At 36.2% G+C, this 17,516-nt stretch overlaps 20 pseudogenes; all 20 read right to left on the bottom strand.

Annotated features, from left to right (window-relative positions):
* Positions 1 to 165: 165 nt before the first annotated feature.
* LOC145644226 (5S ribosomal RNA) lies at positions 166 to 284 on the bottom strand (annotated as a pseudogene).
* A 352-nt stretch (positions 285 to 636) lies between these two features.
* LOC145650110 (5S ribosomal RNA) lies at positions 637 to 755 on the bottom strand (annotated as a pseudogene).
* A 352-nt stretch (positions 756 to 1,107) lies between these two features.
* Positions 1,108 to 1,226, bottom strand: LOC145646064 (5S ribosomal RNA; annotated as a pseudogene).
* A 352-nt stretch (positions 1,227 to 1,578) lies between these two features.
* On the bottom strand, positions 1,579 to 1,697 carry LOC145643860 (5S ribosomal RNA; annotated as a pseudogene).
* Positions 1,698 to 2,487: 790 nt separating this feature from the next.
* Positions 2,488 to 2,606, bottom strand: LOC145649167 (5S ribosomal RNA; annotated as a pseudogene).
* Positions 2,607 to 3,396: 790 nt separating this feature from the next.
* On the bottom strand, positions 3,397 to 3,515 carry LOC145648848 (5S ribosomal RNA; annotated as a pseudogene).
* Positions 3,516 to 4,528: 1,013 nt separating this feature from the next.
* On the bottom strand, positions 4,529 to 4,647 carry LOC145644600 (5S ribosomal RNA; annotated as a pseudogene).
* Positions 4,648 to 5,659: 1,012 nt separating this feature from the next.
* LOC145644190 (5S ribosomal RNA) lies at positions 5,660 to 5,778 on the bottom strand (annotated as a pseudogene).
* Positions 5,779 to 6,459: 681 nt separating this feature from the next.
* Positions 6,460 to 6,578, bottom strand: LOC145649686 (5S ribosomal RNA; annotated as a pseudogene).
* Positions 6,579 to 7,152: 574 nt separating this feature from the next.
* On the bottom strand, positions 7,153 to 7,271 carry LOC145644813 (5S ribosomal RNA; annotated as a pseudogene).
* A 1,012-nt stretch (positions 7,272 to 8,283) lies between these two features.
* On the bottom strand, positions 8,284 to 8,402 carry LOC145644189 (5S ribosomal RNA; annotated as a pseudogene).
* A 681-nt stretch (positions 8,403 to 9,083) lies between these two features.
* On the bottom strand, positions 9,084 to 9,202 carry LOC145649685 (5S ribosomal RNA; annotated as a pseudogene).
* Positions 9,203 to 10,326: 1,124 nt separating this feature from the next.
* On the bottom strand, positions 10,327 to 10,445 carry LOC145644171 (5S ribosomal RNA; annotated as a pseudogene).
* A 680-nt stretch (positions 10,446 to 11,125) lies between these two features.
* LOC145644324 (5S ribosomal RNA) lies at positions 11,126 to 11,244 on the bottom strand (annotated as a pseudogene).
* A 1,123-nt stretch (positions 11,245 to 12,367) lies between these two features.
* Positions 12,368 to 12,486, bottom strand: LOC145644169 (5S ribosomal RNA; annotated as a pseudogene).
* A 680-nt stretch (positions 12,487 to 13,166) lies between these two features.
* On the bottom strand, positions 13,167 to 13,285 carry LOC145644323 (5S ribosomal RNA; annotated as a pseudogene).
* A 792-nt stretch (positions 13,286 to 14,077) lies between these two features.
* LOC145650109 (5S ribosomal RNA) lies at positions 14,078 to 14,196 on the bottom strand (annotated as a pseudogene).
* A 1,124-nt stretch (positions 14,197 to 15,320) lies between these two features.
* Positions 15,321 to 15,439, bottom strand: LOC145644168 (5S ribosomal RNA; annotated as a pseudogene).
* A 680-nt stretch (positions 15,440 to 16,119) lies between these two features.
* Positions 16,120 to 16,238, bottom strand: LOC145644322 (5S ribosomal RNA; annotated as a pseudogene).
* Positions 16,239 to 17,030: 792 nt separating this feature from the next.
* Positions 17,031 to 17,149, bottom strand: LOC145650107 (5S ribosomal RNA; annotated as a pseudogene).
* Between the last annotated feature and the right edge of the window lie 367 nt (positions 17,150 to 17,516).

Below are 17,516 nucleotides of genomic sequence, written 5' to 3'. Positions count from 1 at the left end.
GCACTTCACATTCAGGCATGTGAGTTGGAGAGTAAATGAAAGTGATGCAAAAAAAACTTACAGCGTCGGCTATTCCCAGGTACTAACAGATAGTTTTTTTTATTAATCACTGCACTTCACATTTGAGCATGTCAGCTTGAAAGTAAATTAAAGTGATGCAAGAAAAGCTTACAGCACCTGGTATTCCTAGGTAGGGTCCCACCTCAGTACTATCCGGGCCCAAACTTGCTTAGCTTCCAAGGTCAGATGAGATTGGGCGTTCTCAAGCTGGTGTGGCCGTAAGCCTTAAACACGTACTCAAATTGCCTAATCATAGCAAATATGATCAAAGACCAATCTGACAATTTTTTTTATTAATCCCTGCACTTGACATTCTAGAATGTTATCTTGAATGTAAATTAAATGATGCAATAAAAGCTTACAACATCTGGTATACGGAGGCACTAACAGACAGTTTTTTGATGAATCACTGCACTTCACATTCAGGCATGTGAGTTGGAGAGTAAATGAAAGTGATGCAAAAAAAACTTACAGCATCTGCTATTCCCAGGTGCTAACAGATGGTTTTTTTTATTAATCACTGCACTTCACATTTGAGCATGTCAGCTTGAAAGTAAATTAATGTGATGCAAGAAAAGCTTACAGCACCTGGTATTCCTAGGTAGGGTCCCACCTCAGTACTATCCAGGCCCAAACTTTCTTAGCTTCCAAGGTCAGATGAGATTGGGCATTCTCAAACTGGTGTGGCCGTAAGCCTTAAACACTTACTCAAATTGCCTAATCATAGCAAATATGATCAAAGACCAATCTGACAATTTTTTTTATTAATCCCTGCAATTGACATTCTAGAATGTTATCTTGAATGTAAATTAAATGATGCAATAAAAGCTTACAACATCTGGTATACGGAGGCACTAACAGACAGTTTTTTGATGAATCACTGCACTTCACATTCAGGCACGTGAGTTGGAGAGTAAATGAAAGTGATGCAAAAAAAACTTACAGCATCTGCTATTCCCAGGTGCTAACAGATAGTTTTTTTTATTAATCACTGCACTTCACATTTGAGCATGTCAGCTTGAAAGTAAATTAAAGTGATGCAAGAAAAGCTTACAGCATTTGGTATTCCTAGGTAGGGTCCCACCTCAGTACTATTCAGGCCCAAACTTGCTTAGCTTCCAAGGTCAGATGAGAGTGGGCATTCTCAAGATGGTGTGGCCGTAAGTCTTAAACACTTACTCAAATTGCCTAATCATAGCAAATATGATCAAAGACCAATCTGACAATTTTTTTTATTAATCCCTGCACTTGACATTCTAGAATGTTATCTTGAATGTAAATTAAATGATGCAATAAAAGCTTACAACATCTGGTATACGGAGGCACTAACAGACAGTTTTTTGATGAATCACTGCACTTCACATTCAGGCATGTGAGTTGGAGAGTAAATGAAAGTGATGCAAAAAAAACTTACAGCATCTGCTATTCCCAGGTGCAAACAGATAGTTTTTTTTATTAATCACTGCACTTCACATTTGAGCATGTCAGCTTGAAAGTAAATTAAAGTGATGCAAGAAAAGCTTACAGCACCTGGTATTCCTAGGTAGGGTCCCACCTCAGTACTATCCAAGCCCAAACTTGCTTAGCTTCCAAGGTCAGATGATATTGGGCATTCTCAAGATGGTGTGGCCGTAAGCCTTAAACACTTACTCAAATTGCCTAATCATAGCAAATATGATCAAAGACCAATCTGACAATTTTTTTATTAATCCCTGCAATTGACATTCTAGAATGTTATCTTGAATGTAAATTAAATGATGCAATAAAAGCTTACAACATCTGGTATACGGAGGCACTAACAGACAGTTTTTTGATGAATCACTGCACTTCACATTCAGGCATGTGAGTTGGAGAGTAAATGAAAGTGATGCAAAAAAAACTTTCAGCATCTGCTATTCCCAGGTGCTAACAAATAGTTTGAATTAATTATTCACTGCACTTCAAATTTGAACATGATAGCTTGAACATAAATTAAAGGGATGCAATACAATCTTACAGCACCTGCTATTCCCTGGTACTAAAAGATTTCTATTTAATCTGTACAATTCACATACAAGCTTGTCAGTTGCAGATTAAAGTAAAGTGATGCAACAAAAACTTACAGCATCTGCTATTCCCAGGTGCTAACAGATAGTTTTTTTAATTAATCACTGCACTTCACAGCCTAGCATGTCATCTTGAAAGTAAATTAAAGTGATGCAACAGAAGGTTACAGCATCTCGTAGTCCAAGGTGCTAACAGATAGTTTTTTGATGAATCACTGCACTTCACATTCAGGCATGTGAGTTGGAGAGTAAATGAAAGTGATGCAAAAAAATATTACAGCATCTGCTATTCCCAGGTGCTAACAGATAGTTTTTTTTATTAATCACTGCACTTCACATTTGAGCATGTCAGCTTGAAAGTAAATTAAAGTGATGCAAGAAAAGCTTACAGCACCTGGTATTCCTAGGTAGGGTCCCACCTCAGTACTATCCAGGCCCAAACTTACTTAGCTCCCAAGGTCAGATGAGATTGGGCGTTCTCAAGCTGGTGTGGCCGTAAGCCTTAAACACTTACTCAAATTGCCTAATCATAGCAAATATGATCAAAGACCAATCTGACAATTTTTTTTATTAATCCCTGCACTTGACATTCTAGAATGTTATCTTGAATGTAAATTAAATGATGCAATAAAAGCTTACAACATCTGGTATACGGAGGCACTAACAGACAGTTTTTTGATGAATCACTGCACTTCACATTCAGGCATGTGAGTTGGAGAGTAAATGAAAGTGATGCAAAAAAAACTTACAGCATCTGCTATTCCCAGGTGCTAACAGATAGTTTGAGTTAATTATTCACTGCACTTCAAATTTGAACATGATAGCTTGAACATAAATTAAAGGGATGCAATACAATCTTACAGCACCTGCTATTCCCTGGTACTAAAATATTTCTATTTAATCTGTACACTTCACATACAAGCTTGTCAGTTGCAGATTAAAGTAAAGTGATGCAACAAAAACTTACAGCATCTGCTATTCCCAGGTGCTAACAGATAGTTTTTTTAATTAATCACTGCATTTCACATCCTAGCATGTCATCTTGACAGTAAATTAAAGTGATTCAAGAGAAGCTTACAGCATCTCGTAGTCCAAGGTGCTAACAGATAGTTTTTGATGAATCACTGCACTTCACATTCAGGCATGTGAGTTGGAGAGTAAATGAAAGTGATGCAAAAAAAACTTACAGCGTCGGCTATTCCCAGGTACTAACAGATAGTTTTTTTTATTAATCACTGCACTTCACATTTGAGCATGTCAGCTTGAAAGTAAATTAAAGTGATGCAAGAAAAGCTTACAGCACCTGGTATTCCTAGGTAGGGTCCCACCTCAGTACTATCCGGGCCCAAACTTGCTTAGCTTCCAAGGTCAGATGAGATTGGTCGTTCTCAAGCTGGTGTGGCCGTAAGCCTTAAACACGTACTCAAATTGCCTAATCATAGCAAATATGATCAAAGACCAATCTGACAATTTTTTTTATTAATCCCTGCACTTGACATTCTAGAATGTTATCTTGAATGTAAATTAAATGATGCAATAAAAGCTTACAACATCTGGTATACGGAGGCACTAACAGACAGTTTTTTGATGAATCACTGCACTTCACATTCAGGCATGTGAGTTGGAGAGTAAATGAAAGTGATGCAAAAAAAACTTACAGCATCTGCTATTCCCAGGTGCTAACAGATAGTTTGAGTTAATTATTCACTGCACTTCAAATTTGAACATGATAGCTTGAACATAAATTAAAGGGATGCAATACAATCTTACAGCACCTGCTATTCCCTGGTACTAAAAGATTTCTATTTAATCTGTACAATTCACATACAAGCTTGTCAGTTGCAGATTAAAGTAAAGTGATGCAACAAAAACTTACAGCATCTGCTATTCCCAGGTGCTAACAGATAGTTTTTTGATGAATCATTGCACTTCACATTCAGGCATGTGAGTTGGAGAGTAAATGAAAGTGATGCAAAAAAAACTTACAGCATCTGCTATTCCCAGGTGCTAACAGATAGTTTTTTTGATGAATCACTGCACTTCACATTCAGGCATGTGAGTTGGAGAGTAAATGAAAGTGATGCAACAAAAACTTACAGCATCTGCTATTCCCAGGTGCTAACAGATAGTTTTTTTTAATTAATCACTGCACTTCACATCCTAGCATGTCATCTTGAAAGTAAATTAAAGTGATTCAAGAGAAGCTTACAGCATCTCGTAGTCCAGGGTGCTAACAGATAGTTTTTTGATGAATCACTGCACTTCACATTCAGGCATGTGAGTTGGAGAGTAAATGAAAGTGATGCAAAAAAATATTACAGCATCTGCTATTCCCAGGTGCTAACAGATAGTTTTTTTTATTAATCACTGCACTTCACATTTGAGCATGTCAGCTTGAAAGTAAATTAAAGTGATGAAAGAAAAGTTTACAGCACCTGGTATTCCTAGGTAGGGTCACAGCTCAGTACTATCCAGGCCCAAACTTGCTTAGCTTCCAAGGTCAGATGAGATTGGGTGTTCTCAAGCTGTTGTGGCCATAAAACTTAAACACTTACTCAAATTGTCTAATCATAGCAAATATGATCAAAGACCAATCTGACAATTTTTTTTATTAATCCCTGCACTTGACATTCTAGAATGTTATCTTGAAACAGAATTAAATGATGAAAAAAAGCTTACAACATCTGGTATACGGAGGCACTAACAGACAGGTTTTTTATTAATCACTGCACTTGACATTCAAGCATGTCAGTTGGAAAGTAAGTTAAAGTGATGCAATAAAAACTTACAGCATCTGCTATTCCCAGGTGCTAACAGATAGTTTGATATAATTATTCACTGCACTTCAAATTTGAGCATGATAGCTTGAACATAAATTAAAGGGATGCAATAAAATCTTACAGCACCTGCTATTCCCTGGTACTTAAAGATTTCTATTTAATCTGTACACTTCACATACAAGCATATCAGTTGCAGATTAAATTAAAGTGATGCAACAAAAACTTACAGCATCTGCTATTCGCAGGTGCTAACAGATAGTTTTTTTTATTAATCACTGCACTTCATATTTGAGCATGTCATCTTGAAAGTAAATTAAAGTGATGCAAGAGAAGGTTACAGCATCTCGTAGTCCAAGGTGCTAACAGATAGTTTTTTGATGAATCACTGCACTTCACATTCAGGCATGTGAGTTGGAGAGTAAATGAAAGTGATGCAACAAAAACTTACAGCATCTGCTATTCCCAGGTGCTAACAGATAGTTTTTTTTAATTAATCACTGCACTTCACATCCTAGCATGTCATCTTGAAAGTAAATTAAAGTGATGCAAGAGAAGCTTACAGCATCTCGTAGTCCAGGGTGCTAACAGATAGTTTTTTGATGAATCACTGCACTTCACATTCAGGCATGTGAGTTGGAGAGTAAATGAAAGTGATGCAAAAAAATATTACAGCATCTGCTATTCCCAGGTGCTAACAGATAGTTTTTTTTATTAATCACTGCACTTCACATTTGAGCATGTCAGCTTGAAAGTAAATTAAAGTGATGAAAGAAAAGCTTACAGCACCAGGTATTCCTAGGTAGGGTCACAGCTCAGTACTATCCAGGCCCAAACTTGCTTAGCTTCCAAGGTCAGATGAGATTGGGTGTTCTCAAGCTGTTGTGGCCATAAACCTTAAACACTTACTCAAATTGTCTAATCATAGCAAATATGATCAAAGACCAATCTGACAATTTTTTTTATTAATCCCTGCACTTGACATTCTAGAATGTTATCTTGAAAGTGAATTAAATGATGAAAAAAAGCTTACAACATCTGGTATACGGAGGCACTAACAGACAGTTTTTTTATTAATCACTGCACTTCACATTCAAGCATGTCAGTTGGAAAGTAAGTTAAAGTGATGCAATAAAAACTTAGAGCATCTGCTATTCCCAGGTGCTAACAGATAGTTTGATATAATTATTCACTGCACTTCAAATTTGAGCATGATAGCTTGAACATAAATTAAAGGGATGCAATAAAATCTTACAGCACCTGCTATTCCCTGGTACTTAAAGATTTCTATTTAATCTGTACACTTCACATACAAGCATATCAGTTGCAGATTAAATTAAAGTGATGCAACAAAAACTTACAGCATCTGCTATTCGCAGGTGCTAACAGATAGGTTTTTTTTATTAATCACTGCACTTCACATTTGAGCATGTCAGCTTGAAAGTAAATTAAAGTGATGCAAGAAAAGCTTACAGCATCTCGTAGTCCAAGGTCCTAACAGATAGTTTTTTTTATTAATCACTGCACTTCACATTTGAGCATGTCAGCTTGAAAGTAAATTAAAGTGATGAAAGAAAAGCTTACAGCACCTGGTATTCCTAGGTAGGGTCCCAGCTCAGTACTATCCCGGCCCAAACTTGCTTAGCTTCCAAGGTCAGATGAGATTGGGCGTTCTCAAGCTGTTGTGGCCGTAAGCCTTAAACACTTACTCAAATTGTCTAATCATAGCAAATATGATCAAAGACCAATCTGACAATTTTTTTTATTAATCCCTGCACTTGACATTCTAGAATGTTATCTTGAAAGTGAATTAAATGATGAAAAAAAGCTTACAACATCTGGTATACGGAGGCACTAACAGACAGTTTTTTTTATTAATCACTGCACTTCACATTCAAGCATGTCAGTTGGAAAGTAAGTTAAAGTGATGCAATAAAAACTTACAGCATCTGCTATTCCCAGGTGCTAACAGATAGTTTTTTTTAATTAATCACTGCACTTCACATCCTAGCATGTCATCTTGAAAGTAAATTAAAGTGATTCAAGAGAAGCTTACAGCATCTCGTAGTCCAGGGTGCTAACAGATAGTTTTTTGATGAATCACTGCACTTCACATTCAGGCATGTGAGTTGGAGAGTAAATGAAAGTGATGCAAAAAAATATTACAGCATCTGCTATTCCCAGGTGCTAACAGATAGTTTTTTTTATTAATCACTGCACTTCACATTTGAGCATGTCAGCTTGAAAGTAAATTAAAGTGATGAAAGAAAAGCTTACAGCACCTGGTATTCCTAGGTAGGGTCACAGCTCAGTACTATCCAGGCCCAAACTTGCTTAGCTTCCAAGGTCAGATGAGATTGGGTGTTCTCAAGCTGTTGTGGCCATAAAACTTAAACACTTACTCAAATTGTCTAATCATAGCAAATATGATCAAAGACCAATCTGACAATTTTTTTTATTAATCCCTGCACTTGACATTCTAGAATGTTATCTTGAAAGTGAATTAAATGATGAAAAAAAGCTTACAACATCTGGTATACGGAGGCACTAACAGACAGGTTTTTTATTAATCACTGCACTTGACATTCAAGCATGTCAGTTGGAAAGTAAGTTAAAGTGATGCAATAAAAACTTACAGCATCTGCTATTCCCAGGTGCTAACAGATAGTTTGATATAATTATTCACTGCACTTCAAATTTGAGCATGATAGCTTGAACATAAATTAAAGGGATGCAATAAAATCTTACAGCACCTGCTATTCCCTGGTACTTAAAGATTTCTATTTAATCTGTACACTTCACATACAAGCATATCAGTTGCAGATTAAATTAAAGTGATGCAACAAAAACTTACAGCATCTGCTATTCGCAGGTGCTAACAGATAGTTTTTTTTATTAATCACTGCACTTCATATTTGAGCATGTCATCTTGAAAGTAAATTAAAGTGATGCAAGAGAAGGTTACAGCATCTCGTAGTCCAAGGTGCTAACAGATAGTTTTTTGATGAATCACTGCACTTCACATTCAGGCATGTGAGTTGGAGAGTAAATGAAAGTGATGCAACAAAAACTTACAGCATCTGCTATTCCCAGGTGCTAACAGATAGTTTTTTTTAATTAATCACTGCACTTCACATCCTAGCATGTCATCTTGAAAGTAAATTAAAGTGATGCAAGAGAAGCTTACAGCATCTCGTAGTCCAGGGTGCTAACAGATAGTTTTTTGATGAATCACTGCACTTCACATTCAGGCATGTGAGTTGGAGAGTAAATGAAAGTGATGCAAAAAAATATTACAGCATCTGCTATTCCCAGGTGCTAACAGATAGTTTTTTTTATTAATCACTGCACTTCACATTTGAGCATGTCAGCTTGAAAGTAAATTAAAGTGATGAAAGAAAAGCTTACAGCACCAGGTATTCCTAGGTAGGGTCACAGCTCAGTACTATCCAGGCCCAAACTTGCTTAGCTTCCAAGGTCAGATGAGATTGGGTGTTCTCAAGCTGTTGTGGCCATAAACCTTAAACACTTACTCAAATTGTCTAATCATAGCAAATATGATCAAAGACCAATCTGACAATTTTTTTTATTAATCCCTGCACTTGACATTCTAGAATGTTATCTTGAAAGTGAATTAAATGATGAAAAAAAGCTTACAACATCTGGTATACGGAGGCACTAACAGACAGTTTTTTTATTAATCACTGCACTTCACATTCAAGCATGTCAGTTGGAAAGTAAGTTAAAGTGATGCAATAAAAACTTAGAGCATCTGCTATTCCCAGGTGCTAACAGATAGTTTGATATAATTATTCACTGCACTTCAAATTTGAGCATGATAGCTTGAACATAAATTAAAGGGATGCAATAAAATCTTACAGCACCTGCTATTCCCTGGTACTTAAAGATTTCTATTTAATCTGTACACTTCACATACAAGCATATCAGTTGCAGATTAAATTAAAGTGATGCAACAAAAACTTACAGCATCTGCTATTCGCAGGTGCTAACAGATAGGTTTTTTTTATTAATCACTGCACTTCACATTTGAGCATGTCAGCTTGAAAGTAAATTAAAGTGATGCAAGAAAAGCTTACAGCATCTCGTAGTCCAAGGTCCTAACAGATAGTTTTTTTTATTAATCACTGCACTTCACATTTGAGCATGTCAGCTTGAAAGTAAATTAAAGTGATGAAAGAAAAGCTTACAGCACCTGGTATTCCTAGGTAGGGTCCCAGCTCAGTACTATCCCGGCCCAAACTTGCTTAGCTTCCAAGGTCAGATGAGATTGGGCGTTCTCAAGCTGTTGTGGCCGTAAGCCTTAAACACTTACTCAAATTGTCTAATCATAGCAAATATGATCAAAGACCAATCTGACAATTTTTTTTATTAATCCCTGCACTTGACATTCTAGAATGTTATCTTGAAAGTGAATTAAATGATGAAAAAAAGCTTACAACATCTGGTATACGGAGGCACTAACAGACAGTTTTTTTTATTAATCACTGCACTTCACATTCAAGCATGTCAGTTGGAAAGTAAGTTAAAGTGATGCAATAAAAACTTAGAGCATCTGCTATTCCCAGGTGCTAACAGATAGTTTGATATAATTATTCACTGCACTTCAAATTTGAGCATGATAGCTTGAACATAAATTAAAGGGATGCAATAAAATCTTACAGCACCTGCTATTCCCTGGTACTTAAAGATTTCTATTTAATCTGTACACTTCACATACAAGCATATCAGTAGCAGATTAAATTAAAGTGATGCAACAAAAACTTACAGCATCTGCTATTCGCAGGTGCTAACAGATAGGTTTTTTTTATTAATCACTGCACTTCACAGCCTAGCATGTCATCTTGAAAGTAAATTAAAGTGATGCAAGAGAAGGTTACAGCATCTCGTAGTCCAAGGTGCTAACAGATAGTTTTTTGATGAATCACTGCACTTCACATTCAGGCATGTGAGTTGGAGAGTAAATGAAAGTGATGCAAAAAAAACTTACAGCATCTGCTATTCCCAGGTGCTAACAGATAGTTTTTTGATGAATCACTGCACTTCACATTCAGGCATGTGAGTTGGAGAGTAAATGAAAGTGATGCAACAAAAACTTACAGCATCTGCTATTCCCAGGTGCTAACAGATAGTTTTTTTTAATTAATCACTGCACTTCACATCCTAGCATGTCATCTTGAAAGTAAATTAAAGTGATGCAAGAGAAGCTTACAGCATCTCGTAGTCCAGGGTGCTAACAGATAGTTTTTTGATGAATCACTGCACTTCACATTCAGGCATGTGAGTTGGAGAGTAAATGAAAGTGATGCAAAAAAATATTACAGCATCTGCTATTCCCAGGTGCTAACAGATAGTTTTTTTTATTAATCACTGCACTTCACATTTGAGCATGTCAGCTTGAAAGTAAATTAAAGTGATGAAAGAAAAGCTTACAGCACCTGGTATTCCTAGGTAGGGTCACAGCTCAGTACTATCCAGGCCCAAACTTGCTTAGCTTCCAAGGTCAGATGAGATTGGGTGTTCTCAAGCTGTTGTGGCCATAAACCTGAAACACTTACTCAAATTGTCTAATCATAGCAAATATGATCAAAGACCAATCTGACAATTTTTTTTATTAATCCCTGCACTTGACATTCTAGAATGTTATCTTGAAAGTGAATTAAATGATGAAAAAAAGCTTACAACATCTGGTATACGGAGGCACTAACAGACAGTTTTTTTATTAATCACTGCACTTCACATTCAAGCATGTCAGTTGGAAAGTAAGTTAAAGTGATGCAATAAAAACTTAGAGCATCTGCTATTCCCAGGTGCTAACAGATAGTTTGATATAATTATTCACTGCACTTCAAATTTGAGCATGATAGCTTGAACATAAATTAAAGGGATGCAATAAAATCTTACAGCACCTGCTATTCCTTGGTACTTAAAGATTTCTATTTAATCTGTACACTTCACATACAAGCATATCAGTTGCAGATTAAATTAAAGTGATGCAACAAAAACTTACAGCATCTGCTATTCGCAGGTGCTAACAGATAGTTTTTTTTATTAATCACTGCACTTCACATTTGAGCATGTCAGCTTGAAAGTAAATTAAAGTGATGCAAGAAAAGCTTACAGCATCTCGTAGTCCAAGGTCCTAACAGATAGTTTTTTTTATTAATCACTGCACTTCACATTTGAGCATGTCAGCTTGAAAGTAAATTAAAGTGATGAAAGAAAAGCTTACAGCACCTGGTATTCCTAGGTAGGGTCCCAGCTCAGTACTATCCAGGCCCAAACTTGCTTAGCTTCCAAGGTCAGATGACATTGGGCGTTCTCAAGCTGTTGTGGCCGTAAGCCTTAAACACTTACTCAAATTGTCTAATCATAGCAAATATGATCAAAGACCAATCTGACAATTTTTTTTATTAATCCCTGCACTTGACATTCTAGAATGTTATCTTGAAAGTGAATTAAATGATGAAAAAAGGCTTACAACATCTGGTATACGGAGGCACTAACAGACAGTTTTTTTATTAATCACTGCACTTCACATTCAAGCATGTCAGTTGGAAAGTAAGTTAAAGTGATGCAATAAAAACTTAGAGCATCTGCTATTCCCAGGTGCTAACAGATAGTTTGATATAATTATTCACTGCACTTCAAATTTGAGCATGATAGCTTGAACATAAATTAAAGGGATGCAATAAAATCTTACAGCACCTGCTATTCCCTGGTACTTAAAGATTTCTATTTAATCTGTACACTTCACATACAAGCATATCAGTAGCAGATTAAATTAAAGTGATGCAACAAAAACTTACAGCATCTGCTATTCGCAGGTGCTAACAGATAGGTTTTTTTTATTAATCACTGCACTTCACAGCCTAGCATGTCATCTTGAAAGTAAATTAAAGTGATGCAAGAGAAGGTTACAGCATCTCGTAGTCCAAGGTGCTAACAGATAGTTTTTTGATGAATCACTGCACTTCACATTCAGGCATGTGAGTTGGAGAGTAAATGAAAGTGATGCAAAAAAAACTTACAGCATCTGCTATTCCCAGGTGCTAACAGATAGTTTTTTGATGAATCACTGCACTTCACATTCAGGCATGTGAGTTGGAGAGTAAATGAAAGTGATGCAACAAAAACTTACAGCATCTGCTATTCCCAGGTGCTAACAGATAGTTTTTTTTAATTAATCACTGCACTTCACATCCTAGCATGTCATCTTGAAAGTAAATTAAAGTGATGCAAGAGAAGCTTACAGCATCTCGTAGTCCAGGGTGCTAACAGATAGTTTTTTGATGAATCACTGCACTTCACATTCAGGCATGTGAGTTGGAGAGTAAATGAAAGTGATGCAAAAAAATATTACAGCATCTGCTATTCCCAGGTGCTAACAGATAGTTTTTTTTATTAATCACTGCACTTCACATTTGAGCATGTCAGCTTGAAAGTAAATTAAAGTGATGAAAGAAAAGCTTACAGCACCTGGTATTCCTAGGTAGGGTCACAGCTCAGTACTATCCAGGCCCAAACTTGCTTAGCTTCCAAGGTCAGATGAGATTGGGTGTTCTCAAGCTGTTGTGGCCATAAACCTGAAACACTTACTCAAATTGTCTAATCATAGCAAATATGATCAAAGACCAATCTGACAATTTTTTTTATTAATCCCTGCACTTGACATTCTAGAATGTTATCTTGAAAGTGAATTAAATGATGAAAAAAAGCTTACAACATCTGGTATACGGAGGCACTAACAGACAGTTTTTTTATTAATCACTGCACTTCACATTCAAGCATGTCAGTTGGAAAGTAAGTTAAAGTGATGCAATAAAAACTTAGAGCATCTGCTATTCCCAGGTGCTAACAGATAGTTTGATATAATTATTCACTGCACTTCAAATTTGAGCATGATAGCTTGAACATAAATTAAAGGGATGCAATAAAATCTTACAGCACCTGCTATTCCTTGGTACTTAAAGATTTCTATTTAATCTGTACACTTCACATACAAGCATATCAGTTGCAGATTAAATTAAAGTGATGCAACAAAAACTTACAGCATCTGCTATTCGCAGGTGCTAACAGATAGTTTTTTTTATTAATCACTGCACTTCACATTTGAGCATGTCAGCTTGAAAGTAAATTAAAGTGATGCAAGAAAAGCTTACAGCATCTCGTAGTCCAAGGTCCTAACAGATAGTTTTTTTTATTAATCACTGCACTTCACATTTGAGCATGTCAGCTTGAAAGTAAATTAAAGTGATGAAAGAAAAGCTTACAGCACCTGGTATTCCTAGGTAGGGTCCCAGCTCAGTACTATCCAGGCCCAAACTTGCTTAGCTTCCAAGGTCAGATGACATTGGGCGTTCTCAAGCTGTTGTGGCCGTAAGCCTTAAACACTTACTCAAATTGTCTAATCATAGCAAATATGATCAAAGACCAATCTGACAATTTTTTTTATTAATCCCTGCACTTGACATTCTAGAATGTTATCTTGAAAGTGAATTAAATGACGAAAAAAGGCTTACAACATCTGGTATACGGAGGCACTAACAGACAGTTTTTTTATTAATCACTGCACTTCACATTCAAGCATGTCAGTTGGAAAGTAAGTTAAAGTGATGCAATAAAAACTTACAGCATCTGCTATTCCCAGGTGCTAACAGATAGTTTGATATAATTATTCACTGCACTTCAAATTTGAGCATGATAGCTTGAACATAAATTAAAGGGATGCAATAAAATCTTACAGCACCTGCTATTCCCTGGTACTTAAAGATTTCTTTTTAATCTGTACACTTCACATACAAGCATATCAGTAGCAGATTAAATTAAAGTGATGCAACAAAAACTTACAGCATCTGCTATTCGCAGGTGCTAACAGATAGGTTTTTTTTATTAATCACTGCACTTCACAGCCTAGCATGTCATCTTGAAAGTAAATTAAAGTGATGCAACAGAAGGTTACAGCATCTCGTAGTCCAAGGTGCTAACAGATAGTTTTTTGATGAATCACTGCACTTCACATTCAGGCATGTGAGTTGGAGAGTAAATGAAAGTGATGCAAAAAAAACTTACAGCATCTGCTATTCCCAGGTGCTAACAGATAGTTTTTTTTAATTAATCACTGCACTTCACATCCTAGCATGTCATCTTGAAAGTAAATTAAAGTGATGCAAGAAAAGCTTACAGCACCTGGTATTCCTAGGTAGGGTCCCACCTCAGTACTATCCAGGCCCAAACTTACTTAGCTTCCAAGGTCAGATGAAATTGGGCGTTCTCAAGCTAGTTTGGCCGTAAGCCTTAAACACTTACTCAAATTGCCTAATCATAGCAAATATGATCAAAGACCAATCTGACAATTTTTTTTATTAATACCTGCACTTGACATTCTAGAATGTTATCTTGAAAGTAAATTAAATGATGCAATAAAAGCTTACAACATCTGGTATACGGAGGCACTAACAGCAGGTTTTTTATTAATCACTGCACTTCACATTCAAGCATGTCAGTTGGAAAGTAAGTTAAAGTGATGCAATAAAAACTTACAGCATCTGCTATTCCCAGGTGCTAACAGATAGTTTGATATAATTATTCACTGCACTTCAAATTTGAGCATGATAGCTTGAACATAAATTAAAGGGATGCAATAAAATCTTACAGCACCTGCTATTCCCTGGTACTTAAAGATTTCTATTTAATCTGTACACTTCACATACAAGCATATCAGTTGCAGATTAAATGAAAGTGATGCAAAAAAAACTTACAGCATCTGCTATTCCCAGGTGCTAACAGATAGTTTTTTTGATGAATCACTGCACTTCACATTCAGGCATGTGACTTGGAGAGTAAATGAAAGTGATGCAACAAAAACTTACAGCATCTGCTATTCCCAGGTGCTAACAGATAGTTTTTTTTAATTAATCACTGCACTTCACATCCTAGCATGTCATCTTGAAAGTAAATTAAAGTGATGCAACAGAAGGTTACAGCATCTCGTAGTCCAAGGTGCTAACAGATAGTTTTTTGATGAATCACTGCACTTCACATTCAGGCATGTGAGTTGGAGAGTAAATGAAAGTGATGCAACAAAAACTTACAGCATCTGCTATTCCCAGGTGCTAACAGATAGTTTTTTTTAATTAATCACTGCACTTCACATCCTAGCATGTCATCTTGAAAGTAAATTAAAGTGATGCAAGAGAAGCTTACAGCATCTCGTAGTCCAGGGTGCTAACAGATAGTTTTTTGATGAATCACTGCACTTCACATTCAGGCATGTGAGTTGGAGAGTAAATGAAAGTGATGCAAAAAAATATTACAGCATCTGCTATTCCCAGGTGCTAACAGATAGTTTTTTTTATTAATCACTGCACTTCACATTTGAGCATGTCAGCTTGAAAGTAAATTAAAGTGATGAAAGAAAAGCTTACAGCACCTGGTATTCCTAGGTAGGGTCACAGCTCAGTACTATCCAGGCCCAAACTTGCTTAGCTTCCAAGGTCAGATGAGATTGGGTGTTCTCAAGCTGTTGTGGCCATAAACCTGAAACACTTACTCAAATTGTCTAATCATAGCAAATATGATCAAAGACCAATCTGACAATTTTTTTTATTAATCCCTGCACTTGACATTCTAGAATGTTATCTTGAAAGTGAATTAAATGATGAAAAAAAGCTTACAACATCTGGTATACGGAGGCACTAACAGACAGTTTTTTTATTAATCACTGCACTTCACATTCAAGCATGTCAGTTGGAAAGTAAGTTAAAGTGATGCAATAAAAACTTAGAGCATCTGCTATTCCCAGGTGCTAACAGATAGTTTGATATAATTATTCACTGCACTTCAAATTTGAGCATGATAGCTTGAACATAAATTAAAGGGATGCAATAAAATCTTACAGCACCTGCTATTCCTTGGTACTTAAAGATTTCTATTTAATCTGTACACTTCACATACAAGCATATCAGTTGCAGATTAAATTAAAGTGATGCAACAAAAACTTACAGCATCTGCTATTCGCAGGTGCTAACAGATAGTTTTTTTTATTAATCACTGCACTTCACATTTGAGCATGTCAGCTTGAAAGTAAATTAAAGTGATGCAAGAAAAGCTTACAGCATCTCGTAGTCCAAGGTCCTAACAGATAGTTTTTTTTATTAATCACTGCACTTCACATTTGAGCATGTCAGCTTGAAAGTAAATTAAAGTGATGAAAGAAAAGCTTACAGCACCTGGTATTCCTAGGTAGGGTCCCAGCTCAGTACTATCCAGGCCCAAACTTGCTTAGCTTCCAAGGTCAGATGACATTGGGCGTTCTCAAGCTGTTGTGGCCGTAAGCCTTAAACACTTACTCAAATTGTCTAATCATAGCAAATATGATCAAAGACCAATCTGACAATTTTTTTTATTAATCCCTGCACTTGACATTCTAGAATGTTATCTTGAAAGTGAATTAAATGATGAAAAAAGGCTTACAACATCTGGTATACGGAGGCACTAACAGACAGTTTTTTTATTAATCACTGCACTTCACATTCAAGCATGTCAGTTGGAAAGTAAGTTAAAGTGATGCAATAAAAACTTACAGCATCTGCTATTCCCAGGTGCTAACAGATAGTTTGATATAATTATTCACTGCACTTCAAATTTGAGCATGATAGCTTGAACATAAATTAAAGGGATGCAATAAAATCTTACAGCACCTGCTATTCCCTGGTACTTAAAGATTTCTTTTTAATCTGTACACTTCACATACAAGCATATCAGTAGCAGATTAAATTAAAGTGATGCAACAAAAACTTACAGCATCTGCTATTCGCAGGTGCTAACAGATAGGTTTTTTTTATTAATCACTGCACTTCACAGCCTAGCATGTCATCTTGAAAGTAAATTAAAGTGATGCAACAGAAGGTTACAGCATCTCGTAGTCCAAGGTGCTAACAGATAGTTTTTTGATGAATCACTGCACTTCACATTCAGGCATGTGAGTTGGAGAGTAAATGAAAGTGATGCAAAAAAAACTTACAGCATCTGCTATTCCCAGGTGCTAACAGATAGTTTTTTTTAATTAATCACTGCACTTCACATCCTAGCATGTCATCTTGAAAGTAAATTAAAGTGATGCAAGAAAAGCTTACAGCACCTGGTATTCCTAGGTAGGGTCCCACCTCAGTACTATCCAGGCCCAAACTTACTTAGCTTCCAAGGTCAGATGAAATTGGGCGTTCTCAAGCTAGTTTGGCCGTAAGCCTTAAACACTTACTCAAATTGCCTAATCATAGCAAATATGATCAAAGACCAATCTGACAATTTTTTTTATTAATACCTGCACTTGACATTCTAGAATGTTATCTTGAAAGTAAATTAAATGATGCAATAAAAGCTTACAACATCTGGTATACGGAGGCACTAACAGCAGGTTTTTTATTAATCACTGCACTTCACATTCAAGCATGTCAGTTGGAAAGTAAGTTAAAGTGATGCAATAAAAACTTACAGCATCTGCTATTCCCAGGTGCTAACAGATAGTTTGATATAATTATTCACTGCACTTCAAATTTGAGCATGATAGCTTGAACATAAATTAAAGGGATGCAATAAAATCTTACAGCACCTG

The sequence above is a fragment of the Electrophorus electricus genome, chromosome 13, assembly GCF_041902795.1.
Source record: "Electrophorus electricus isolate QZ-2024a chromosome 13, ASM4190279v1, whole genome shotgun sequence".
In the NCBI taxonomy this organism is placed as follows: Eukaryota; Metazoa; Chordata; class Actinopteri; order Gymnotiformes; family Gymnotidae; genus Electrophorus; species Electrophorus electricus.
This window is presented reverse-complemented; position numbering and strand designations above follow the sequence as displayed.